Genomic DNA, 23,742 nt, shown 5'->3' with positions numbered 1-23,742 from the left:
AGCTGCATTCTTTTACATTCCCACCAGCAATGCTCAAGGGTTCCAATTTCTCTCCAGCTTGCCTAACACTTGTCATCTTCTGTGTTTGTGAGAGTAACCATCCTAAGAGGTGTGAGCTGGTGTCTCATTGTGGTTTTGATTTGCATTTCCCTGATCTTCTCATGTCCCATGGCTTCCTTTTTTCCACTCAATAGTAACCCCCTTTACTGGATCATGGGGACAGTTAGACTGGGGACAAGCAGGCTGGGTTCAACTCTATCACTTGCCAACCAGCGTGCCATTGGTCAGATCACTGCCCCTCTCTAAGCCTCCACGTTCCTGGCGAAAAAACAGAGCTGAAAATACATCAGTAGACAGAATAAGAGAGACTTTTGAGAACAGGCTCTGAACCAGGCTGTCCTTTGATTCCTGGGAGCACAATAAGGGGCTGTGTGACCCTGGGCAGGTCTGTTTAACTCTCCCAGCTTTAGCGTGCCCATCTAGAAATGAGGGTGACAATAGTAGCATTTACTCCATAGAGTCTGGGGGGAGGATTAAATTAATCACTGCAGTAAAGAGTTTAGGAGACTGATGGACAGAGGGTAAGTGCTCAACCTATGTTATTACAATCTCCTATAGTGCCATCGTGAGAATTACGGTTAGTCTCTGTACATTGGCAAATATGTTAAAGAGTTGAAAAGCTGCTAACTGTTGTTATTAACAACTGGTTCTTTTCCCTTGTCCAATAGATGTGGTATAATCACACAACTATGGTGTATGTGGTATGGTTCTCAATTAAACCACCACAACTGGAAACTAACTATGTCTTCCACCTCAGCCTTCTTTAAACCTGATATAGGGGCTGGCCCAGTGGCGCAGCAGTTAAGTGCGCACGCACGTTCTAGTTCGGTGGCCCGGGGTTCACTGGTTCAGATCCCGGATGCAGACATGGCACCGCTTGGCAAGCCTTGCTGTGGTAGGCGTCCCACATATAAAGTAGAGGAAGATGGGCATGGATATGAGCTCAGGGCCAGTCTTCCTCAGCAAAAAGAAGAGGATTGGCACCAGATGTTAGCTCAGGGCTAATCTTCCTCAAAAAATAAATAAATAAACCTGATATATTTTTGAGAGGTTTTCCTTCTCTGTTCATTTTACATTTTCTTTTATTATTTTAATTGCAAGAAAAGCACGTTTGTTGTAGGAGAAATAGAAAATTCAGATATGCAGTTAGAAAAAATGGACCCTCGTAATCCCACATCCAGAGATAAACACTATTAATATTTAGATCTATTGCCTTGTAGACACGCATGCATGCAAGTATGCATACAATTTTTTATAATAATACTAAATATACCATCTTCTAACTAAATTTTTCACTTAAAATATTACAGCTGTCTTCCCAGGTCCATAATACAAGTCTACAACATTGTTTTCAGTGCCAGTATAATATTCCTTGTAAATGTACTATAATATTTCAACTCATCCCCTCGTGCTGGACATGTAGGTTATTTCCATCCTGCACATTTTAGATCACCCGTGAGTGGAATCATTCCTTTACTCAGTGGTGTCTTCATACTGCTTTTGAGTGATTCCAGAAGGTCAGACAGATTTGCAGAGCCCCTGCGTGGATGGTAAACACTGAATGAATTAAGACTTTGGGCTGTGGTCCCACGAAGGGCTCCCTGGTGGCAGTTTGGAAAGGTTTCCCCCACTCTCTGAGCTCATTGTCATCTTAAAAATGGGAGGTCATAAAGAGGTCATGCGAAGGCATGAGATGATAATACCTGTAGGGGCCTGTTGACTTCCAAAGAAAAGAGAAGGGATCATTATTGACTGATAACCTACCATTTCACGGCAATTCCCAGGGTGCGGAGGTACACCTCTGGTTCAACGCCCCCTGATATTTAATATAATGAAGAGTCTATGGCCCCCTGAGGTTGCATCACACAGGAAGAAAGCAAACATGTGCAAAACAAGAAGATTTTCTTTTTCTCACGGAATCACTCCCCCATTTTCCTCTTGTTGTCTGCTAGGCACTTGGTGCCAGAAAAATTTCCCACCTCCTTGCCCCAGTAAGGGTAGAAATGATGTAGGGGCCCCTGGGTAACCCTTCTTCCACCCCAAAACACACTCCCACCCACTTCCCACACAGCAGCCTGAGGGTAAATGAAGCATCAATCCACATTGGGCAAATGATGAGTGGAGTTAATATCCATCACACGCGTAATGCCCTCGATGCCTTACATGTAACATCTTCTTGGGTGCCCACAAAAATCCCAAGAGGAAAATATTCTCATCTTACCAAAAAGGAGACAGAGGCTCAGAGTCCCAATACTCCACAGCTAGTAAATGGGGAGCAGGTTTTTAACCCCAAGTCCTCCCGATCCTGGGGCTCCAACTACAACATTACACTGCCCCTCCAAACCGTGGCTTTGATCATGAAAGAAGCGACAATGCCTCGTCACACGCAGTAGAGGCCAATGGGACATCTTCTAGAGTCTTTAAAGAATGTTAACCTCTCCTTTCAATCACACAGGATTGCTGTGTGTCACATTGAAAAGGCCAACTACATAACCACAGATAGACACGTGCAACATATATATACAAATGTGTCTACATACATATACACTTACACATCTATGTAAACTATATTTAGTTTCTGACCTGATTCTTCATGTACACGTATCTATGCATGTGTATACATTCATGTGTAGATTCAGAACAGTGGTTACCTATTCTTCACATAGATACATACACACACACAAATATATGTATGAAGAATCAGGTAAAAAGCTAAATACTTTGTATGTATATGCAAATGTACATATGAATCAGGTCAGAATCTAAATACAGTTACTATTCTCCCTCGTATCGGAGCTCAGTGACTTACCCCTGAGATTCCAATAAGAATTATTGGAAATTTTGACCATTTCATACTCCAAATTCTCCAGTTTGTTGCAATTTTTTCTAAAAATAATCCTACTTAAATACAAAATAAACCCCTATATTTTTGAAAGCGTTTGGCGTGTCAGAGATAGCTCAGGCCAAGTTAGATATTCGTGGCTCCTGTTCAGTGAAATGTGAGTGAACCAGAGTTTGGGGAAATTTAAGGATGGATTCCCATGCAGCCGTTATAATAAATGTTTCCAGAATGCCTACCCACCGAAAGCAGAATTTATAAGACGTCGTGAGCATGCTCATGGAAATGCGTGCTGACTAGTGTTTGGGAGGCCTTGCCTGGGCCAAGGCTGGGGCAGAGAGGCCACTAGTCTCCAGGGCACATGCAGATAATACTTCTCCCCACGGTAGCTGCCTCATTTCACAGTGATCAATCAGAAGGAGGCATTCCCGCCAGATCGCCAGTGCTCTGAAGGCAACTCAGTGCAGGACTGGACCACAAGACAGCTGGCCTTTATACAGGTTACAACAGGAATATCCGTTTACGTGGAGGGGCTTGGACTTAATTTCTTATGGCCTCAGAGGAGAGGACTAAAACCAAGGTGTGGGAGCCTCTGGGAGGCTGATTTCAAGTATGGCGCCTCTCTCCTCTTCTTCAGCCTTTTTGATGATGTAAATCTTTCTAGCCCCTCTCAACCTCGAGTGTTACTCCCTTCCAGTGACTGTCAAAACCTAAACGCCAAAAGTGGGGAGAGGAAGAAAGCCTGGACCAAAATGTCCCCTGAGGTTGTGAATGCAATGCATTTGTAATTTTTCTCTGTCATACTCTATTGCACACTATTTCTGATTTTCATGTCGTCTACCTCTCCTGCACCCACCAGAATAGATAAGATTAAAAAGATTGTCCTTTCTAAGAACGGGTGAGGTTCTAGGGCAACTGGAACTCCCACATGTTTCCTTGGGAATATAAGTGGATGCTATCATTTTGAAAAGCTGTTTGGCAGTATCGAATAAAGTTGAAATATGTATGTTCCTATGACCCAGAAATTCCACTCCCCAATGTATACTCTCCCCCAAAATGAGTGCTTATGTGTGCTTATGTACACCAAAGGACACACACAAGAACATTACAGCAGATTTATTTGCCATAACCCTAGAGTGGAAATAAACCAAATGCCCACTAAGAACAGAATGCATAAATAAATTGCTGTATACTCATGAGATAGAATAGTATACAGGCATGAAAAAGAACAAACAGCTAGATGCAACAAACATGGACGGATTCACAGACAACGTGACAGAAGGAAACCAGACACAAAAGAAAACATACTGTGTGGTTCCATTTATATGAAATTCAAAAATAGGCAAAATGACCTACGGGGATAGAAGTCAGAATAGTGGTTACCTTTGTGGGGAGAGAATCGATTGGGTATACGGCAGCTTACCGGGGTGCTGAGGTTGATGGTAGTGATGCAGGTGTGTACGCATGAAAAAGTCATCAAGCTGCACATTTAATATTTGTGCCTTTTATTGTGTATAAGTTATACTTCAACATAAAGAAAAAGAAAATGAAATATGTGTGGCTTAGTATGTGATAGGGACGTATGTTACTGAGTGAAGGACGTACTAAGAGAAAATTAGGGAGGGAACACTTTCCAGCTGGACCCAGCATCCCGAGCACAGATGGAGATATGATTCTCCCTCGTGAAGTTCAGTGACAGCCCCACACTCCGGTTCTGATGAGACCAGTGGGAAATACTGACCCTTCCACGGCCCCGGGTCCCCCGCCTGCCGCCCCCTTGTCTGAGAGCAGACATTCCGGGCACTTCCGCTGGAACTCGACAAACCGTCTCCTCCTGCCACAGGACGCTCCGCCGGAGAGGTCTTCCTGGTCTCTCTGTGGAAGGTTAATTGCTGGTCCCCTGGCAATAATTACACCCACGGTCGGAACATGAAGGAAAGCAACAAATTTCAACATCACCGGGTGGAGAGGGCAGGAGGGATCACAAAACCTTCCGAAACGAAGTTCTGGCCCCTGCAATTTATGGCGCAACGACTGTCTCAGGGAGAGAGGAGGTGACACAGACACCAAAGACCTCCACGGCCAGTCATTTCTGCTCAACTCAAGGTCATGGTCCCCATGAAATCTGTCTGTTGTCTGACTCAAGACTCCTCCATTCTCGGGGGGACTCCCCACCCCTGGAGATGACTCCAGCCTCCTCAAACACTTCTGGGGACCTCAGGGATGGCGGCTGAGGACAGTTCCAGCTTCTCCCCTTCTCTGCCAGCTGCTGGAGAAAAAAAATCTCCACTAGTATTATTATTAATATTAAGAGTAGTGTTTAATATACGTCAAAATTTGCTTCGAAATAATCTGGATGGGAGTTAATCTTGATGGAGTTATAGATAATAACAAGATTGGCCATGAGTTAATAATTTTTGACTGGTGGGTACATGGAGTTTCATACAACAGGTCCCTCTACTTTTGTATCTGTTTGAAATTTTCCCTATTAACAACTTCTTAAAAAATGTTTTTGGGGGGCTGGCCATTGGCATAGTGGTTAAATTCATGTGCTCCTCTTCAGCGGCCCGGGTTCACTGGCTTGGATCCCGGATGCGGACCTACACACCACTCATCAAGCCACGCTGTGGCTGCTTCCCACATACGAAATAGAGGAAGATGGGCACAGATGTTAGTTCAGAGATAATCTTCTTCACCAAAAAAAAAAAAAGTTTCGGGTTCCCTAGATTTCTAAAATATGATAAACAATTTACTAAGCAGAAGAAATAAAATCGAAAGCAAGAATTAAATGAAGGCCTTTAAAAGGCATTTCAGGCTTCAAAGGGGCAAAGAAAAATGGCAAATTCATAACAGCTAAAGCATGAGTTGCCTCTGGAAACTTTCTGGCGGTGGTGGGTGGGAGCCAATGACGCAGCCATATTTATTTTCACCCATCCTGGGTCCTGAGCAATTGTGTGCTTCCTGCCTTACTCTCCAAGATGGAGGGATGGGAAGGAAAGCAGATGAGAAGATTGGAGTGCAGGTTCTGGAGTGCCATGGTCTGGAGACTTCCCTGGTCAACAACTTGGTTATGCACACGGGGTGTTCGCAAGGGAATGGGGTCTCCTGACCCATAGCTAGAGGCACACTCGTTGCTTTCATTGTCATGGCAGACTGTGAAGGGCCTGGGCTTTTAAATCAGGCAGATCATGGTTGGCATCCCAATTCTTCCCTTGGGTGCTGTGTGATCTCGGGCACGTCACCGAGGCTCTCTGAGTCTGTTTCCTCATCTGTCAAAGGAAAATAAGGACAGACTTGAACTCCAAGGATTATTGCGAGGGTTCAGTATGCCCAACTTTTTCAAAGTTCCTTGTGTTACATTACATCTATAAAGTATCTCCAGCATGCACTGTTTCAGGGGGTCTTAATGGGTTTCAGATTGTTCAGAAACTTCTTGGAACCATATGCAAAATTATACATGTGGGAGGCAGGGGAGAGGGGGAAAGCGTCTCTATGGAAAAGGTCTCTAAATTCTCCAGGTGTTGAATGACCCTCAAAACGTCAAAAACCATTGCTCTGCATCAGCGCTGTCCAATATCACTTCCTGCAATGACGAAATGTTCTATAGCCGAGCCGCCGAATACTGTAGCCACTAGCCGCGTGTGTCGATTGAGACCAGAGAAAATGAAAGTTTCATTATATTTAACATCAAATAAAAGTGCAGCTTTAGGCGATCTCATTTTAAGTTCCCAACTGCCCTATAAGAGAGGGTGGGCACACTCAGGCTCAGAAGAAACGAGCAACACGCCCTGGATCACTCAGCTGAGGGTGAAAGAGCAGGAACTGGAGTCCAGACTTGCTGATATAGTCTTAGATTCTCTCCGCTACGTTCTAGAGGCCTCAACACCCAGTTTGTTACTGGACAGCCCCTGGCCGGCATAGGCACATTGGCATTGGGGCTGAGTCAAGGTGAAGCACGGGGATACGGATTAAAAGATGCATCCATCTCACCTGTGGGCTGGTGGGGAAGCATGACAACTATCCGGGAAGAGCTTTGTCTTGGGTTGGGCTTTCCCAGAAGCAGATCCTAAGACAAGGATGTGAGGATAAGCGTCGTATTTGGGAGGCGACCTCAGGAAGCATTTGTAGGGAATGAGGAGGCGAAGGAGGGAAGGAAATGGACCCAGTACAGGGTGTGTCAAGGAGCAGGTGTTCAGTTTGGGTGTTTGAGGTTGAATCCTGACCGGGACCCCTAAGAGATGGTGTGGAACGTACATCAGAGCTGGCTGCCTGCAAGAGGAGGAAGCTGGGGTATTTATGCTCCAACTCTCATCTGTCATTAGCTGGGGGCTCCTCTCAGGAAAGCCAGCTCCCCAGGTCTTGAAGCTTGAGTACAGGCTGAGCAAGTCAGAGAAAGCCCTCAGATGGAAAGTCCTTGTGAGTAGGAAGTCCCCAGCAAGCAGAGATCAGAGAGTGCCAAGGGGATATGATGAGGAACCAACAGCATCTACTACTAACGTCAGGATCAAAGGGCAGCCAATGAGAGGACCTGGATGCCTAAACATGGCCAAGAACTTATAGAGAAGAGGACATTATTTGTGACATAGTTAACATTTGAAATTACATTCCCTTTATTTCAAATAGTCCCTCCTTCAGAAATACTCACACAGGCACACGATGATGTGGCAGCGTTGTTTACAACCAGTGAAAAAAATGGAAAAAACCTCAGTGTCCATCCACCGGGGATTTGCAAAATAAATTGTGGCATAGCCATATGACGAAACACTCAGTACGGGTTTCAGGGCATTGTTATATAAAGATATCCACGATACAGTGTTAAATCAAAAAAGGCAAGTTGGGAGAGAATAGGGTTAACATTCTCTGATGTTTTCTATCTTAGAAAACATATATAAAAGATGAGGAAGACTACTGACAGCGGTTTCCTCCAGGCAGTGGATTGTAGGGTAGAGATTAAAGAAAACTTTTACTTTCTTCTCTATGTATTTTTGCCTTTGCATTTTTACAACCAGCCTATATTATTTTTATGATAAAATCAAGGCAAAATTATATACATATGTTTATTATATATTTTAATTTATTTATTATATATATTTTAAATTATATATATACATATGTAATAAAAGTTCAACCTCCTGGCAAGGCATGGTGGCAGCTGCACAGATACTAGGAAAGGACGGCTTCAAGGATTAGCTGGATTTGGCCAAGAGATGACCAGGGCTCCCCCACATCTATATGCTCAGCCAATGGCAGGGATCCATGGGCACATCCCGCCAACGCTGGGCGACCACTTATCCCAAGCAGATGGAACAAATCCTTGTGTTGCCAGGTCACCAGAGTTCAAAGGGTCCCCGGGATGGCCAGCTGCTTGCTGCTCCCTGATCTTAGTTGTCCTTTCTCTTTGTTTGACAAGTATTTACTGAGCATCTACTATCTGCCAGGCCCTGATTTAGGAACTAGGGTTATCAAAGGGAACAAGACAAGCATGCCTGCCCTCAGGGCACTTCCTTCTAAAACAAGAAGAAGACATCAATTGATGTGTTAGATGCTATAAAAGAGAAGAGCAGGGAGCTATGAGGATGCATTATAAGGTGACCTGTTCTGTGAAACATGGAGAAAATAACCTCTCTTCCATGTGAGCTTTTTCCATATTTTTTTTTAGAACAAAACAAATTTTGTAAACAGAATAAGCTCAAAAGGTCTAAATGAAATAAATTTCAGCGAGCCCCCCGGGCTGATAGAGATACGCTAGCTAGCTATCCAAAGTAGAACAACCCTGGCTTTGTTTCCAACCCCCTCTCTGTGACTCAGCCAAAATCCTGCACTGGAAGGGTGTGCTCCACCCTTTCCTCTTGGTTTTTCATCCAAATCCACCAAGCATTTGGAATTTTCCTTCTTTGCGGAAAAAAATCTTAGAAGACCAACCTTGGGAGGGTCCTCTCTTCCAATGCAGGCTTTACCTCAACAAAACAATGTAATAACACTAGATTATTCATAACAAGTACTTGAATGCCTCCAGAGACGGGGAGCTCATCATCTTGCAAGGAAGTCCATTCTCAGTTCTTGAGGATCTAATAGTTAGAAGGCTCTTTCTCCTTCTGTTTGCTTAGCTTTCACCTAGTCCTATTGTCTGCTACAGAGGAAAAGTCTGTATCCCTTCAAAGTAAGTTACTCTCTCTCACCCAGCTCTTAATTTTTAGAGCTTTACAGTGTGAGCACTTGCAGGAGGGGTGGTTGGAAGGTCAGGGTGTCCTTTGTGGGCCCTACTAATCATGGCCCTGGGGCTCAAACAATTAAACCTTTGGTGCCAGGCGCCCCTCAAGTCTCAGCCTTTAGCCATGTTTTCTACATTGGCTTGTTTCTTGGCTCTATGGACTTAGTATTTTCCACTGAGTCACACTGTAAACCTTTGTGCTGAGAGGACAACTACCTCCATCACTAAGAGGCAGTGTGGGGTTAGGTTTAAAAGCACTCATGCTTGAGCTGCTCTGCCTGGGTTTGATCCCTGGAAGTCCCACTAGCCAGCTGTGTGACACTAAGGCAAGTTGCTTACCCTCTCTGAGCAACAGTCCCCTCATCTGTAAAAGAGGAATAACAATACGATCTACATTATAGGGGTTTGTTTTTTTTTTTAAGATTTTATTTTTTCCTTTTTCTCCCCAAAGCCCCCCCAGTACATAGTTGTGTATTCTTCGTTGTGGGTTCTTCTAGTTGTGGCATGTGGGACGCTGCCTCAGCGTGGTCTGACGAGCAGTGCCATGTCCGCGCCCAGGATTCGAACCAACGGAACACTGGGCCGCCTGCAGCGGAGCGCGCGAACTTAACCACTCGGCCACGGGGCCAGCCCCTACATTATAGGGTTTTTGTGAGGATTAAAGGAGACAAAACGCAATGAAGTGCCCTGAAGGTAGTGCCTGGTACCAAGCGACGGCTCAGGAGAAATGGGCTGCTATTATAATTACCCATTTATTAAGCACCTATTGCATACTAGGAACTCTCCATATATCATTTGTCATTTTTCATCTTCTCCACAAAGTAGGTATTATTTATTCCTGTTTTGCAAATAGAGAACACATATGCAAGGCTTGCATATATATCTGCTCTTTCTTAAGCACTTATCAGATGAGGTAATTTGTATTTTCCCCAAAGGGCCATAGTAATATTTCTGGTCCCACATTCTCTTCCAGAACCTTGGCTTTCCCCCACCAAGACAGAGAGCTATTTCCCCACCCTTTGAGCCTCAGCAGGCCTTTGTGACTGATCCAACGAACTGAATTTCGCAGAAGAGATGCTGTGTGGCTTTTGAGACTAGGTCATAAAAGATGAGATGGCTTCCACTTGGGCTTTCTCTCTCCTGGGACACTCACCCTTAAAACCTAGCCACCAGGTTGTAAGGAAGCCCCAGCCACACAGAGAGGTCACGTGCAGGCGTTTCGGCCAATGGCCTCAGCTGAGGCACCAGCCAACAGTCAGCACCAACCACCAGACAAATGAATGAGTGAAACACCTGATGATCCCGGCGCCCAGCCTTAGAGCCACCCCAAGTGATGCTGAGTGGGGCGGAGACGAGCTGTCTCCACCAAGCCCTAATATATTGCATATTGTGAGCAAAATAAATGCTGTTGCCGTTTCAAGGCAGTAAGTTTTAAAGTGGTTTGCCCCAAAGCTATAAATACCTGCAACACGAGGTATCAAAGAACTTGGCAAAGATATTATCTAATTTAATCTTTAAACAGCAGCTATGCAACGTAAGTATCCCTGTGATATAGAAGTAGAAGTCGGACTTGAAGAAGTAAGACGACGTGGCGACAGTCACAGGGCAGGTGAGCGGAGAAGCCAGAATTCCTACCCAGGTCTCCCCGGCTGCAGAACCCACAGGCTTTCAATGCAGACACCTACCCGAGATGAGGCAGGGAAGAACCCAAATTATTTAGCAGCCACCCGAGCTAGGGCACCTAAAAAAAGAGTTCCCAAAGCCCATTAAGCAGACTTAGACATTTCACTTTATTAAGACTTCTTTTCCCAAATAAGAATCCAGCATCTTGGAGCATCTCGCAAAGTGTCCCTCCACAAGGGGACTCGTTCTTGTCCTGCCTCCCTCTGCTGTATTCCTTGGAGAGGTCCAAGATTGTGGGAATGAGATGCGTTAAGTGTGGGAAGATGTTTGTTTGGAAGCCGAAGGTTTGATGGGAATTCCTTCCTCCCTGGGGACGGATGGTTGGCTTACACCGAGCTGCTGATATGTATCCTGATTTAACCTAGATTGAGGTTTATGATGGGAAAATTCAGAGCATACCTTCCGATTCGCCCTCCTCCATTGAACCCTGACCACAACCCCCAACACCACCAAGAAACAGCCTCACGAGATAAAGTATTAGTCAAGAATTCACTACCGATTACTGAAAACCTAACACACACCACAGTTTAATTTGATCATATCAATCTTGTGTAGCCTGTACCATTATGTGCCCAATTTATGGGTGCACAAACTGAGACAGTAAGTGGTTTGACCCAGGTCAAAGAGCTAGGAAGTAGAAGAGGTGGGATTTGAACCTGGGTCCGTCTGATTCAGAAGATGCTGCTCTTTATAACTGCAAGGTCGACGCCCTATAGATGGGAAAGAAGACAAACCAGGTGGAGGAAATCGTGTGAGAAAAGGCAGGAAGACGTAAAGTCAAGGATCATCTGACTTCTGACTTTACAAATCTATAGAATAAAAAACACGACAACGATGATGATGATGACGTAAAATGCACTGATTATAAAGTGACCATTTTCCCCTGGGAGGAATCCAAGAAGAGTTTATAAAGAGGATGGTCTTGAGTCTTGAAGACTGTCTGAGTCAGCTCAGGCTGGTGTAACAAAACACCATGGCCTGCAGGGGCTCAAACAACACACATTTATTTCTTGCAATGCTGGAGGCTGAAAAGTCCAAGATGAAGGTGTCGGCTGATTCAGAGAGGTGAGGGTTCTCTTCCTGGCTTGGAAAGTGCTGCCTTCTTGCTGTGTCTTCCTTCATATGGCCTCTCCTGGGTGTGTGTGCATGGAGAGAGATCTCTCTGTCTTCCTCTTCTTATAAGAGCACAATCCCATCATGACAGTCCCACTTTCGTGAACTTAACTCAACCTAATTACCTTCAAATACCATCACATTGGGTATTAGGGCCTCAAAACATGAATTTGCTGGGCGTAGGGCACATTCAACCCATCACAAAGACCATGTCAAATGCCACCATATAGGAAGCCATAAGGATCAGTATTATTATATGGGTGGCCATAACTAATAATATGATTTCTATATGCACATTGGTGAGGTCCCTTTTTGTTATAAATGACAGAATCTCAACAAACTAGCTTAAGAAAAAAGTAGGATTCACTGGTTCACATACTGGGAAGAGAAAAAGTGGACACAGAGATTCAAACGATATTAGCTGGTCTCAACTCAACTCTCCTTACCTCTCTTCTCTCTGCACTGGCCTCATACCCATGCAGTTTGTCCTTCCAGGGCACAGCAAGGACCCAGGCAGCTTCCGGCTGACATCACCCCGGCTCTCCAGAGCTAAGAGGAAGATGCTTTCCACCAGCATTTAGAGACACAGCGCCAAGAAAGGATCTGATTGGTTAGGCTTGGGTTTTATGGCTCTCCCTGAACCAATCACTGAGGCCAGGATATGGGAAGCTGTGATTGGCCAGATCTGGGTCACATGTCCCACTCTTAGCTCACCACACAGGACCAGTCAAAGGCCTCCCTCGTAAAGCTGAGGAATGAGTTGATGTTTGTGACTTAGAAGAGTGCTTGGCAAAAATTCAGCACTCAGCTAATGTTACTCATCAGTTTATCTCTTTTACAACATCTCAGGAGATCTCATGCTCCTTGGCTGCTGAGACTTGACCTCATAGACCTCTGGCATTAACAAAACAGCCCCTTGCCTAGCACCATCATATTTGCTGCCTCGCAGGAACGCTGTGAAATGTTGTATTTTTCCCCCATTTTAGAGATGAGGAAACTGTGAGCCTCAGCATCTGGTTCAGAGCCAAGAGCAGTGGTTGCAAATCAATGAATTACTTTGGAAAGAATGCCCTTGACCGAGGAGGAAACAGAGTCCCAGAGAAGGAAGGGAGCTGCTCACGTCTTGTCGGGATCAGAGCCGGACCTGAATCCAGGAGCCTGATTCTCGGTCCCGAGCTCTTGGATATGAAGCTCTAATTTACTGACTGCTTCTTACATGCCAGCCCCTGGGAGGGGCCCCTTTTCCTGGATTACTCATTTCATCCCCGTTTTCACATAAGCCTCTGAGAGGTCAAGAGACTTCCTCAAGGTCATAGAACTAGCAAGTGGCCGAGGTGGGATCACGACTGAGGACGGTCAGATGCTGGAGCCTGTTCTCTGAATCTGTACCCTACTACCTGGGGCTCAGATTAAATTTACCAAAAGGTTTCAGGGATGTTGCTTTGCGTCAAGTCGGAAGAAGTACGGGGTTCACTTGAGCACCAGCAAGAACTGGAATGGAATTTGAGTTTGCGACTAGCGAGCCACGTGACCTTGGGTTAACCTCTCTGAGCCCCAGCTTCTTCTCTAGGGCACGGGGATAGTTGCCACGTTGCAAGGATTGGATTGACCGTGTATGTAACTCTCAGTGGAGGGTTGGAAATATCTAGATAATGACAGTTATATTGCTAGTGTTCTTGTGGCCTAAAGGGTGTGAATTCCACTGCAGCTAGCCGGTGCCAAGGGACCGACCCTGTAAGCAATAGAAGAGCATCGCCACCAGGGGGCAGCAGAGCTCCAGCAGAAGCCGCCGGCCTCCCACCTCCTTCCCAATTCTGACCACGCCCCTTTGGGAAGCTCAATAATCTAATGGGCCTTGCATTTACCTGGTGTGATCGCAGAAGGAAATTCCAGGTGCATCTTGCTTAATCAAAGCCAATTGTTTAAGAACTCCCAACTTCTAGAATTAGATAAAGCTGGCTGTGTGACTTTGGATAAGTCATTAACCTGCTAAGCCTCAGTCTCATCTTTAAAATAGGGATAATAATGGTATCTTCCCCATGATACTGTTGTGAAAATTAAATGAAATAATGTCAAGTAAACCACTTCGGGCAGAGTAAATATCCAAAAAGAACAAATAGTCATTAAAAACAGTTAAGCACAGACTATAGTTAATAATACTGTATTTATATTTGAAAGTTGCTAAGAGCATAGATCTTAAAAGTTCTGACTACAAGAAAAAACATTGTAACTATGTGAGATGATTGATGTTTACTAACCTTATTGCTATATACATATATTGAATCATTCTGCTGTACACCTAAGACAAATACAATGTTATATGTTCAGTTCTATCTCAGTAAAACTCAGTAAAAAATTATATCGATGAAAATTTTTTTAAAAATTGAGCACTCAGTGCAGAATTTGATTAAAAAAATTTAAAACTTAAGAAATAGTACTTGTTTATACCAAAGAACTTATTAGGAGATAGAAGCAAAGGCTTATGCATAAAGATGTTCACTGTGGTGATGTTTATAATAATGGCGAAATTGGAAAAATGAAAAGTCCAACAATAGGGGAAAACCAATCAAAGGGAATTGGTTAAGTAAACTGAAGAATATTCATAACCTTTAAGCGTGGCATGGCCTTGACACTGACATGAAGAGAGAGTAACAATATATTATTGAATAAAAAGTAATCGTTACAAGCCAACAAGTGTAGTACAATGCTGTGCATGCAAAATTATGTGTGTGTGCACATGCACGTGAATTCTTAAAGAGTTGTGGAGGAAATTTATCAGATATAAACGTTGGTTACTTTTGGTTCATGGGATGAGGATGTCACTTTCACGTTTTATTTTGAAAAAAGAAAATTCAACAAAATGATGAGGCAACCTAAAGCATGGGACAAAATATTTGCCAACCCTATATCTGATACGGGGCTAATATCCAAAATATATAAAGTACTCATACAACTCAATAGCCAAAAAAAACCAAATAATCCAATTTAAAAATGGGCAGAGGACCTGAATAGACATTTTTCCAAAGAAGATATATAAGTGGCCAGCAGGTATATGAAAAGGTGCTCAACATCACTAATCATCAGGGAAATGTAAATCAAAACCACAGCGAGGTATCGCTTCACACGTGTCAGACTGGCCATTATCAAAAAGCCAAGTGGTACCAAGTGTTGGTGAGGATGTGGAGAAAAGGGAGATGTTGCACACTGTTGGTGGGAATGGAAATTGGCACAGCCACGATGGAAAACAGCACTGGGCTTCTTCAAAGAATTAAAAATAGAACTGCCATGTGATCCAGCTATCCCACTTCTGGGTGTAAATCTGAAGGAAATGGAATCACTGAGTGGAATAGATATCTACCCCCATGTTCACTGCAGCATTATTCTCAATAGACAAGATATGGAAACAACCTCAGTGTCCATTAAAAGATGAATGGATAAAGAATATGTGGCATTTACGTGCAATGGAACATTATTCAGCCATAGAAAAGGAGGAAATCCTTCCTATTTACAACAACATGGATGGAGCTTGAGGGCATCTTGCTAAGTGAAATAACTCATGCAGAGAAAGACAAATACTGTATGATCTTTATATGTGGAATCTGAAAACATCAAGCTTGTAGAAACAGAGAGTAGAGTGGTGGTTGCCAGGGGCTGGGGGGAGGGGGTGGGGTAAATGGGGAGATGTTGGTCAAAGTTGTAAACTTTCAGTTATAAAATGAATAAGTTCTGGAAACCTAATGGACAGCATGGAGACTATGGTTAATAATACTGTGTTATACACTTGAAAGGTGCTAAGAGAGTAGATCCTAAATATTCTCACCACACACACACACAACACACACACACAGATGCACACACAAATGTAGTTGTATGAGTTGATGGAGGTGTTAACTAACCTTAATGTTGTGATCATTTTGCGATACACACGTGTGTCAAGTCAGCACCTCGTGCGCCTTAAGCTTCCACAATGTTGTATGTCAATTACATCTCAACACAGCTGGAAAAAAATTCAAATTTGACCGAAAGGTTGCAGGTGTAGTACACTGAATGCCCCTATTTCCTCCAGCCAGATTCAGCATTGCTGATGTTCTGCCACATGTACACTCTATCTATAACTATGCCTTATACGTACATCGATATCCATGCCTCCATCCGTCTATATACATGTCCTGATTGTTGCTTTTGTGGCACCATGTGAAGTAAGCTGTAGACCTCAGGATGCTTTACTCCCTAGTTCTTCAGCAGGCATCTCCTAAAAGCAAGGACGTTTCTTAGATAATCACAGGACAGCAATTTCGATTGTCTAACACACCATCTACGTGCAAATTTCGCCGATAGCACGTACACTCACACATACACGCAAACACGTACGTACATACACAGATACATATATGGATTTCTAACTGGTGATAATTTTTCTTTCCCTTTTTATACTTTTTAGAATTCTGATTTCTTTTTCTTCCTCAGTTAGAGAAAATCATCTTCACAATCAGAAAGGACCATAAAGTGGTTTCCTTTTGGGGAAAATAATAAAATGCAACTAGGAGACTTGATGAGTACTCTGTTGTTGGGAAAAGTGGGAGCCCAACGGTGATCGTCAGGCCTTGCTCTTGGCCCCACCCCACTGCCTGGGAGGGCCAGGCCTCTCCCTTTCTGGAGCTGCCTGGGGTGGGGGCAGGGGGTAGTGAGTGACCTCAGCTGGGAAAATTCTTCCTGGCTGAGTCACCTGAGAAGCCCAAATGCCAACCCAGCCTCACTCAGATAGGCATCAAAGACAGGGGACCGCTCTGTGCCTGCCCTCCTTCCATCTCAGCATGCCTGCTTCAGCCGGCAGGCAGCTCCGTGGAAAGGCCCCGGGGCAACTTGAGATTATGAACTAGAAGTCTTCTCTCTCTTTCTCTTTTTTTCCCTTTATAATGTGCCCTTTTGGAGAGACTGAGATAGGATACAGAAGAGAACTCCTGGCATCTCCGATTCTTACCCAGGAGACCAATAGCAGGGGTTCCAGACCACTTTAGAGGATGGTGTGTTAAATATACACATACCGTACCTCCCAGCAATTGCCCTCCTGGGGTTGTTCCCTACAGAAACTTAGGTGCACGTGCACCAGGAGACAGCCAGGAATGTTGTCCACACATCACGTGCATGAAGCTCCAAACTAGAGACGGCCCCAAGCCCACCAGCAGTGGAATGGAGTGATGGCACCATAATGACACAAGGAGCTGCCCAGCAGTGAAAACGGACGGCAGACGGCCACCCGCAAGAGCACGGGCGAATCTCACAACAGCGTGTTGAGGGAAAGAAGCCAGACTCAAGACCCTCCTAGAGCGTGGTTCCATTTACATAAAGTTCAAAAGCAAAAGAGGCAATATTAAACTATATTGCTTAGGGATTCTGACATAGGGGTTAAAACTATTTTAAAAAGCAAGAAAATGATTATCCCAAAAGCCAGGAGAGTGGTTTCTTGTAGGACGAGGAAGGGGTACTCAGGGAGATTTGGGGGCCTGTGTTCTGCACACCGCCCACACTGATGTCTACTTTATAAGTATTGCTTAAACTGTGTGTATCCTACGCAGTTATGTTTCACAAGACAAACACAGAAACAAAACACGTGTTATCAAATAAAAGACCTACAGCATCCTATGGATGATGGTCCTTGCAACACCACAGGAAGAGAGATTAACAGACGGGCCTTCACACCAACTGCCCAGCTCTAAGAGACAGATCTTAAGAGTTCAGGTTAATTCAGTCAACCACCATGGAGAATGCACTGTGTTCCAGACCTCTTGCCAAGTGCTGAAGCTCCATGAATGAGGAAGACACGAATTCCGTCCTCGAGGAGCTTAAAATCTAGAGAGGACAACAGGCAGGCACCACAGCGTTACAGGATGATACTACCCTAGGGCTGCCTCAAAGGGCTGGAGCGCTTCCTTGAAGAAGTACCCGAATGAGAACAGAAGGCCAAGTCAGATTAATCTGGGGGAGAGAGAAAACAGAGCATGTTCCAGCAGTGAGCCTAGAATGTACAAAGCCCCAGGGCCAGGTCCATGCCAGGGAGGGCAAACCATTTGATGAGGCTGGACCGTGAAGTGTGGGCTGCAGTGGAGGAGTGAGGTCAGAGAGGAGACTGCAGAAGGCGGGGTCCAGAACAGGAGGGGCCTAAAAGCAATGTTAAGAAGTTAATGCCAAGGTACTGGGGAGCCATTGAAAGATCTATAGCAAGGGGTGTCAGACTGGTTTAGAAGGAGAAAGAAGGAGCATATTAAAGGTTGTTAGGGTGATTCAGACGAGAGATGACAGAGGCCTGGTCTAAGGCCCCTGAACTAGACACAGAGGTAGGGGACACAAAAAAGCAAACGAAGCCAGTTCTGAACATAATTCTGATTCAGTAGGGGAGGCAGGCTGAGAATTCACACATTTACAGACTCTTGGGTGGGGCTCTACTGCTGGTCCGAGGACCACACTTTGAGAAGCAACAAGGTTCTACAGGACCCTGGGCCAGGCTGTTTCTGATTATCCTGAAGACGGGTGTCCTGAATAGAAATAAATTAAGTCCTAACACCATTCACCCCTTGGTTGCATCCTTTACCAGCTGGCGGCCTTGGTTAAGACTCGCTACCACGTTCAGCCTCAAGGGACGAAACAGAACAAGCTGTCAGGTTGCTTGGAAGGGTAAGCGAGGCCGTCAGAACTTGACCAACGGGGGCTCTGACTTTTGTTTCCTCTGCTCTAGATGTCCAATCCCCAGGGCTTCTCGGAGCCCCAGGCGCTGCACCGGGGTTGACAGATTCCTTATCAGCCAGAGCCAAACAACTCGGGAAACACATATCATCAAATTGACCTCAAAGATGTAAAATGAACTCCTCTGGGATTGTGACTGCTGGGGGATTCTCTGAGCGCTGTTGTCCTCTGTGGGTGCAGGTGTATTTACACAGAGTCTCTGGGTTTATTAGAGTCGGCTCTGAGTTTGGGGTCACGCGGCCCCTCTGCCTTGGCCACTGGGCTCTTAGGGGCTCCCCAGGGCACTAGGTGGCCCAGTTGTGCTGACCGTGGAGGAGAGGACTGGGCAGGAGGGGGAAAAGAAGGAAGGGATGTGCTGAGAACCTTTCCCCAAGGATTTAAAAAAAAAAAATTTATTGGCTTTGACCTTCTTTTCATCTTAAAAAGAGAAAGAATACACATTTGATGAAAGAGATAAGGACAATTGCCGTCATTTATGGAGACCCTATTAAAGTGCTTTGTTTTGCATTCCTTATCTTTTTATCATTCCAAATCCTTATGGTGAGGTCCCAGCTGTGGAAGCTCAGAGGATGACCTTGCTTGCCCAAGGTCACACAGCTAGTGAGCAACGGAGCCCCAGCATGAGTGGGGTTCCCCCCATCGCAGAGCAGGGGCAGGCATCCTTCATTCATGGCCCGAAAACTCCTGAGAGGCACGGAAGAAAAATGAGCCCTAGCCGGGGACCACCCCTGGTGACATTTTGCTATATTTTTTCCCATGTCTTTGTGTAGGTAGTTTTAAAAAATTAATTTGGGAGCATACTGTGTATTCAGCCTTATTGAATATTATTGTGTATTTTTTGTGTTATAAAAATAGCTCATACTTGGTGTCTTGTTTTCAATTCAAAGAAGACACAAATACACGCAGGTGACAGAGAAAACTCAACAGGTATTCACAGCAGCGCTGTGCCAGGCCCTGCACCTGGCTTTGAATCAAAGATGTGTCAGGAAAATGACCATCACAGAGCCCCAGCATTTGAGGCCTTCCCTCAGTCAAGCTAAGACAGGGAGAGGTCAGACAAGGTCACCACATGACCTTAAGCCAAGAGAGATGGAGTAAGTGTGGAAAGGATAAAAATAAAACCAACATGCTCTGCCATATTATAGGGAAGTGGGACCCCATCGGGGCATCCAGAGTTTCTGGAGAAGTTCAAAAGGGAGTAGGGTCTTGACAAGAATGAGAGAAACTCGAACCAGCTCAAGAGTCAGTCAATTATTGGTACATTCCAGCCAAGAATATTCGGATTGCACACCGTCCTGGGCAATGCCGAAGGATGTCAGCGGTTCTTATAACTTGTGAAGGAGGATTCCCGCCCCCTAACACCACCAGGGAACCTTTGGCAATGTCTAGACAAGTTTCTGGTTGTCACAAGTGGGGATGAGGGAATGTTACCACTGGCACCTAGTAGGTGGAGACCAGAGACACTGCTGAATATCCTAAAACACACAGGACTGTCCTTACAACAAAGAATTATCCGGTCCAGAATTATCAGAATATTTGATATTCAAGATAATTCACCTGATTTTTAAAAAAATCCCTTTAAACACGTGCACAACCGTTACTCCTAGGGCAGTGGAATATGAGAGGACTAAAGACGGCCTGGGTGAGGGGTGGACTTAACTTTTTTTAACAAGAAATGTACTACTTTTGCAGTTAAAGAATATAATTTGAAACGTGCCCAAATAGGGGGAAAATATTTAAATGGCAAAACAAAACAAAATACATTACAAATAAAATACAAAGCCAAAATAAAGTTAATTAACCTCTAAAGATTATTTACTTATTAAACAAAAGGCTTTCGGCCACAGCTAAAGAAGGTCAATCCTTGAATAATTCAGGGACACACACATTAACTTTAATGGCGGCTTGTAACTTATTTCCAAGAAAAAAATGGAGCTATACTTCTGTGGTTTTTCTCCACCAGGCGCTGAATCCATGGTTCATTCATTCAAGTTTTGGTCATGGCGAAGTTGACTGCATTGCCATTTAAGAAAAACTCTAGAGGTTCTCATTGGATGTGTACGTGGTGGTGTAGAGGAGACGTGCGCATCCGTGTTTCCCAAGTAAACTGCTTCTAGGTGGTTCTGAAGTTGTAGTTGCGCACTGCACAGCAGCCATCAATGCACGTGAACCACCAGGGACCTTCTCCTTAAGGCTTCCCAGCCTCTCCGGATCTTGAGCCCGTGCCAACACCTCAGAAGCCTGTGAAGCACCCCAGTGCCTGAATTCCTCGTTATCCACAAACAGCCTGGGACATGTTTACTTCAGAACCAGCAAAAGATGAACAGGTCTTTCCTGAAAGTCTTGATTTCCAGCAGCAGATTTTAAATACAGGACCGTTTAGGGGTTGGGGGGTGGGGGGTGCGGATCACAGAAGATTGAGGACCAGAAGTTGGAACTCATCCGGCATGTGGCAAGTTCTGGGTGTGCATCCCAGCTCCACCACTTAGGTGACCTTGAGGATGTTACTTACCCTCTCTGAACCTCGGTATCTTTCTCTATTCAAAAGGATCTATTACCTATCAGCCCTGGCAGGCTGTTGTGTATGTAGAGAGAGACAAAAGAAGTTGGAAAGTTCTGGAATATGCCCAGTACCTGCTCTTAGAAGAGGTGATCACCTTCCACCTGCTTTGCCTCCTGGGCAGGCCATTCAGACTTCTCAGGGGCTCCTTCATCTCAGCCAGAATACTGGGAACACCCAAAATAGAGCTGGTTGAGGCTTGTCTTCATTAGCACAGCTTACTGGCTTTGGAGGTTCAGGATGGCTAGAGGATTCTTGGATTCTATCTTGATTCTGTTTTTAAAAGGCTTGGCGAGGGGCAAGGTTGGCTATCTGGAGCCCTCTCGTTGTGTGAGCACACAGTGGAAACCAGAAAACAACCCAAACCAGACAGCCGATGTCAGCGCCCAGAAAAGGTGTGTCCAAGGAGAAATGGAGGAAAACAAAGACAGTGGACCTGCAGCATTTCCCAAGAGACCCCCAGTCCTGAGGGGCAGAGCCCACGGAGAGGCTAAGGGGTCCCAGAATCCCAAACAGGATGTTATTTCTCATGGAAGGAAAGGTGCCGATGAACAGCCAGGCTTTCTTCAAGCCTGGCCTCTGGGAGAGCACCTTTTGGCCCCCTTTAGAGTGTGACTTCTCAATGGCCCGTCCAGCTCCACCACCACCACTCCCAGCAGAGAGAGTTCCTCCCCTTCCAGAATGGAATCGGAGGTCAGTATTGTTGTGTGGGTCCGCGGTGTTTCGGAAATTGTCAAAGAAGAGAGAGAGAGAGTTTCTAGACTGCAAATCTCTCACTGGATGGCCATGTCACCCACCCTCCCTAACAACCAAAATAATGAACGGTAATAATACATTTATTGTGAGTGGTAACTACGTGCAACACACTGGGCTTTCAAGATAGCTAATCACTTACTCTTCATCAAAACTTCTGACCTGGAGAGTGTCATCTTCAATCTAGAGATGAGGAAAAGTGGATTTGCTCCTGGAGATGCTGGGAAGCCGTTGTAGGAGATGAAAGAGAGGAGGGGTCAGAGGAGAAGGGAAAGCAGGAATGGAGAATCTGGGCGATGGATTTGGATGTGGGGTGCTGGGTGGAGGGAGGGGGAGGGGACCACAGTCCAGGGCCAGGTAGATCTCATCCTGTTGGTGCTGGGCAGCCCCTCTGGGAAGATTTAGAGATGAAGAAGCTGAAGTTCAAGCTCCAAGGTAAACGTGTCGCCCGAGGTCATAAAACCGTCAGAGGGAGCAGGAGAGTCTTGACCTTGGGGCAATAATCTAACCCAACTAGACAATTCAATAGCTAACTTTACTAATCTCAAGAGGCCTTTTGGAGTCAGGAACCACAGAAATAAACGCAGGTACTGTAGCCCTTCTGATCTCCATGCAAACAAATGGGATTAACACATCAAAAGCTTAATTCTTTTTGCTGTGAGTAGGCCTGCCCCTGAGGTGGAAGGCGGGTCAGATGAAAGATCAGGGGTTTGGAAATTGTTAACTCACTCGCTTCAGCTGTGAAACGTCTCTGTGCCTCAGTGTTCCCACCTGTAAAATGAGGGTAAAAATAATAACACCTACCTCGTCAACTTGTCGTGAGGATGAAATTAAAGTAACGTTCACATTTACTGAGCCGTTAGGAGGTGCCCAACTCTGCTGCAAGCCCATTTCTTCCATTAACTCAATTCCCACGACAACCCGTGCCTTAAATGAGTTATTGTCTCAGGGAGTGGACGATTGCGTAACAATTGAAATGACGGATGTGAAATCTCTCCAGCAACATGGGAAACGCATTGAGTCATGACAGTAAAAGATAATAAGTGAATTTCAAAATCTTCTCGATTCTAGGCCAGTGACCGTTCAAATTCCTGAACGCGAGGACAGGAAGAAAAAGTGGAGAAGCGAACCCCCAATGTTTGTTGAAATTGTTTGTGGTCCGATATGCCTTTGGTGCTGTGTTGTACTTGTTTTGGCAAGAAATGAAATATATATATATATAATATTTATCAATAAATATATATATCAGAGCCTCTGATAGGGTTTCAGAACACACAGACACACACATGTAGATACAGCTATTTAATTACGTATATATGTTTGTTTCTCACACCCTTTTCAGCTGCTTTTATCAGTTTGCACTTTGAGCAAAACTTCGCCAGGAGGCAAATTCTGTGGGCCAAGGCTGCTGGAAGGGCCTCATCCCGCAATTTTGTGAATCATGGAGCCTTCAGAGACCCCTGGAAGTCTTGTCATTCTCCTCCTAGAAAAATGCACAAACCCAGAATCCAGAAGGCTGGTGTCCCCCAATTCCTGGGAACTCACGGATCTCCCCACAACCCATTCGTTGAGCCCCTGGGGTTCACAGGTTAGGAGACTGTGCTTTCATTTAAGAATCCATTCCTTTCTCCTCGCCCCCTGTAAGTATTTATTGAGCATCTACTATGTGCCAGACAGACAGTGCAAGTGCAGGGAACCTGAGAGTGAGATATGAGCATGTCACCGAAGGCATTTATGCATTGTTATTTCCCTCATTTACCTCCCTTCGAATCTATTTTTGGG

General features: G+C 44.9%; 1 long non-coding RNA gene across 1 annotated transcript; it reads right to left on the bottom strand.

The window, feature by feature from the left end:
- Window positions 1-4,000: 4,000 nt before the first annotated feature.
- LOC139084904 (uncharacterized) lies at window positions 4,001-22,905 on the bottom strand. The gene is made up of 2 exons (XR_011542841.1): window positions 22,765-22,905; window positions 4,001-6,168 (listed from the first exon to the last, which is right to left on the bottom strand). It is a non-coding gene; the product is annotated as an uncharacterized lncRNA (long non-coding RNA).
- Between the last annotated feature and the right edge of the window lie 837 nt (window positions 22,906-23,742).

The sequence above is a fragment of the Equus przewalskii genome, chromosome 7 (assembly GCF_037783145.1).
Source record: "Equus przewalskii isolate Varuska chromosome 7, EquPr2, whole genome shotgun sequence".
Classification (NCBI taxonomy): Eukaryota; Metazoa; Chordata; class Mammalia; order Perissodactyla; family Equidae; genus Equus; species Equus przewalskii.
The sequence above is the reverse complement of the archived record's forward strand: the minus strand, read 5'-3'. Positions and strand labels throughout refer to the sequence as shown.